Below are 4,418 nucleotides of genomic sequence, written 5' to 3'. Positions count from 1 at the left end.
TATTTTAATAAGGGCTAGTAGATAGGGTGGTTACTATTTATGGGAGCTTTCTATTTTTAATAAGTTTTTCATATGAGCTTAGAATGTTCTCATTTTCTTTAGGAAGGTTCATTTTAGAGATATAAGCCTACCATAAAAATCTCATTGCTCCAGCTTAAGTATCAGAGAAGTTATTATGGATTTTCGGTGGAAAATTTTGCAAAAAAATCTTTAGGCTCACTATTGGAAGCTTTAGAGTGCCCAGATGAGGTCTAAAAACTTGATGGAAGGGCCCTAGCATTGTTTCAAGCCTATAAATCAGGAGTTGGCATTTCTTAAAAGTGGTTATAATAGCCAATTGGGGCAACGGTTCGTGAGTTATGGCCTTCTAAAGTTGGGCTGCCTGAAATTTCTAAAGTAATTATCAATGATGCATTTGGCCAACTCTATATGTTATGTTAGGGTTTGTCAGCCCTAGATATTAAGTTTGAACATCTAGAACCTTAATCCTGGGGGGCACAAAACTGCCTATTTAAGAAAGACCCAAACATTGTCTAGGACAACTCTAGGTGATAGTTTGCAAGCTATCTTGCAAATTATTGTACTGAAGGCTCCCATGTGGGTTAGCATATTGTACTTATGAATTCTATAATTTCACATTTATGGTGCAAATAAGAAGTCCATATTTTTTCATGCATTTTTTGTTGTTTCTTTGTTTTTGTTATGAGTTTATGGTATTGGGGGGAACACCTTGCATCAATGCAAATGTGTGGTAGATCTTGAATTAAGAATGTAGGGTATCTCCATAATTTGTAATAGATCTACCATAAGCCCATCATGGTGACATGGATGTAAGTGTGCATCAATGAAGAAGATAGGGAATTATTCACTATAGATCTCCTCCTTGATGACAAAAAATAAGCTAGATCTTGAAGAGGAAATACTCACAAAAGATGCTTCAATGCTAGATAGAAATCTCCTTACTTGAATGCTTGAAAAGGCTTGAACTCCTTGAATGCAAAAGGAAAAATTCTTGACTTGGGAGCAAAATCTTGAGATTTAATTGCTTGGTGATGTTATGTTATGAAAATGAAATCTCTGAGTCTCCTTATATATATGAGTTTTTGGTTAGAAATACAATACAAGTTGACTAAAGAGTGTAATAAAACTAATTAAGCCCCTAAGTGTTGGAAATAATCTAGACTAACAAGGTTACTAAGAGGGAAAGGGTGAATTAGTAACCCTAAAACTTTATATTAATTCTGCATAATAACATATTCACCATTCATCCATCTAATCTACTGTATGCATGAAAAGGTAAACATTTCTAACACATGAAAACATTGATTTGGTGACCCAGAAACCTTCCAATTAGAAAGTAAAACTGGGGTGGGGATGGTGCCCACAAAACTTCAATACTGCAGTATAAAGTTGGCCTGTTAAGGCTTACAATGATCACTTCTGATGATCTACCCTGTTAGGAGCAAGTAGGATTGCTAGATCCACCTTGTTAGAGGATTTACAAACATACAATGAAGTATGCACTCTGTTAGGAGATTTAAAAAAGACTGCTAAGTCTATCCTGTTAAAGGATTTACAAACTAATTCACCTGTTAGAATGAAGTAGTGGATTTGGTTACAACTGATTGCTGATAAGATCCTTTATGCTCTGATCACCTGATGTGATAGATATAACTTTTCTGCACCAATGTTGACCTTGTTGTATTCCTCTATTCTGCTACAGATTCACTTTCTCTCTTCTCAAAAATATTGCAAAATAAAATCCTATCCAATTTCCTATTTCTGTACAAATGATATAATACATCACATATATATCATTCCAATATTTACTTAACAAGGTCGCCCAAACACAAGTGAACAAAACATTACTGAGTCGGCTAGATGGTAAAAAACTCGAGTTCCTCAAACTAGCTCGATGACCTTCTGATACTCGGCATCCACTACAATACACTGCATCGTCATGCACTCAGTAAGAGTAGAGGCACAGTTCATACTGACCATTGTAAGTAGCTTGAAACTCAGTAACCATTGGTGACTCGGTGAATATTATGTCACTCGGTAAAAATTGAATCCATTGATAACCTTCTTCACTTGGTAAACACTGATTCCTTCATTTACCTTGTTTACTTGGTAAACACTAATTTCTTCATTTACCTTGATCACTCGGTAAACACTAAGTTCTTCATTTACCTTGATCACTCGGTAAACACTAAGTTCTTCATTTACCTTGATCACTCGGTAAACACTAAGTTCTTCATTTACCTTGATCACTCGGTAAACACTAATTTATTCAGTTACCTTGATCACTTGATAAACACTGCGAGGCTCGATGACCACTAACTGCTTGGAGAACACTTTTCTACTCGATAACCACTATGAACTTGGAAAACACTGCTGAACCGCCCATATGCTCGATTTCCAAAGGAATGCTCAGTAAGAATTCAGAATCAAATAAGTGTTGTAACTAATGACAAATATATCATTATTCCAACACTAAGGCCTTTCAGGTTTTGAGCCCCAAAATCACTAGGGTAGGTTGACCTAAGTCAACCTATTCATAGCAATAAGACCTAGAGTGCCATAGAAAGAAGAGGTAGATACTATAAGGCCCCATTTGGTTACAAGAATTTCTCAATGTGGAATTCAACTATGTTGGAATAAGCTTCTTCTGGAATTTGTGCATTCTGAAAATAAATTCCAGAATATCATTTGGAGTTGTTTGGTTGTCCTGAAAGAGGAATCGATAGATGACTATTTCATGTTTGGTTGCATCAATAAAAATATGAATTAGAACAAGTGTTTTTTTTAAAATCTTAATATGAATTTATAAAAAAATATTTTTTTGTTAATTTTTTAAAAGTCAAATTAATTTACTACCCTCTTCATTATAAATTGACTTTATTAGTAAGAAAGGTATATCACAACCTTTAAATATATTTCACTTAATATCAAGTTAAATGTGTTTCAAAGTTTTAACATTTAGTGTGGACCTCACTTATCCACAAATGTATTTGTTTGCTTAGCCCACACATTATTTTCCCAGTGAAAGCAACCCAAGTTTAATCAATTTGTTTTGTCATACCCATGTTTTTGGATCTTAAATTCATTGGATTTAAATCTAGTTATTTTAAAATTATATTCGCTATTGCCTAAAATTATTTCCATTATAAGCGTTATTTTAAAATATATGTGTTTATTGATAAAGAAGTCAAAAGTTAAAAATTTTAATTATAAATATTTGACAACATTTTTTAAAATTTTAATTACATTTGAAGAATTTGATTATAGATACTATTGTATGCATAAAGAATATAAAAATATTATATTAAATATAACTATAAATTTGAATATAATATCAAAACTAAAATCATTTTATTTTTGGGTAAGATCCATCAATGACTGATAGCTTTAATCGTGTATGAAGGAAGTCCAAAGACTATTCCTATCCTTATCAAGGGAGATACCAACTGTCTCTCCTTTTCGACAAACACAAACATTTTAGTTTTAAATATATAAAAAATAAAAATATATGATATTTGAACATAGTCTTATTTAGAAGGCTAAAGATAAGATTTATTTGTAAAGATAATTTTAACAAAATTTTATAATAGATATCAAGTCCAATATTAGTCATTTTGTCATCGATAAAAATCCTTAAACAAATTATAGCTATACATTTTTTTGCACATGTTCCCAACAAATAAATGCAATTAAAAGGCAAACAAGACATCGTAAAAAGTAAATTTCAGCCTTTTAACTATTGGAACACTTGCACTCTAGTCCATCATCACGCACTATACTTGTTGTTTGTGCATCACTAACCCAATCAAAGTATCCACATCTATTGTGTCCCTACAATAGAAAATCTTCATTAGTTCCTAGTATAATAATTAATTATTCATTATGCTAATTTCTAACAAAATTAATAGTGACCTTTTTCTTATTTGGGCAACACCAAAATTTACGCCCAAGATTTTTTGGTGTGTTGGAGATTTTTAACAAATAAGGGCCAACACCACATTGACATGTTGGCACATTGATTAAAGCCATCAACCCTGCAACATAAAAAGTACATTGGTTATATGAAAATACACATACTATAATAAAAGCCTTTTAAATCACTATACGAAATCTTTATAATCATTATGAAAAGCCTATTTAAATATCAATTTATGTAGCCAAGGAGTAGTTCACAACAAAATCAATCGATGCATCTATTTTAGTGGTGCAAAATTGAAATTTGATTGGATCGTTATATCAAGCGATATGAAATGCTAAAAATTGTAAGTATAGCATCTCCTACTACTACATTATTTATGGAAGTGAAGAATCAAACAATAGGTTTCTAAAAATGATCATTTGTTTTAGCAATTAAAAACCCAACCAAAAATGAGGTTTATATAATGAAAGATAAGATT

General features: G+C 31.9%; 1 pseudogene; it reads right to left on the bottom strand.

Annotated features, from left to right (window-relative positions):
* Positions 1–3,362: 3,362 nt before the first annotated feature.
* LOC149564070 (U6atac minor spliceosomal RNA) lies at positions 3,363–3,491 on the bottom strand (annotated as a pseudogene).
* Positions 3,492–4,418: the final 927 nt, after the last annotated feature.

The sequence above is a fragment of the Cupressus sempervirens genome, chromosome 4, assembly GCF_028749045.1.
Source record: "Cupressus sempervirens isolate cs-2001-9-10 chromosome 4, ASM2874904v1, whole genome shotgun sequence".
Classification (NCBI taxonomy): Eukaryota; Viridiplantae; Streptophyta; class Pinopsida; order Cupressales; family Cupressaceae; genus Cupressus; species Cupressus sempervirens.
Note: the sequence above shows the minus strand (reverse complement) of the source record. Positions and strands in the feature narration are given on the sequence as shown.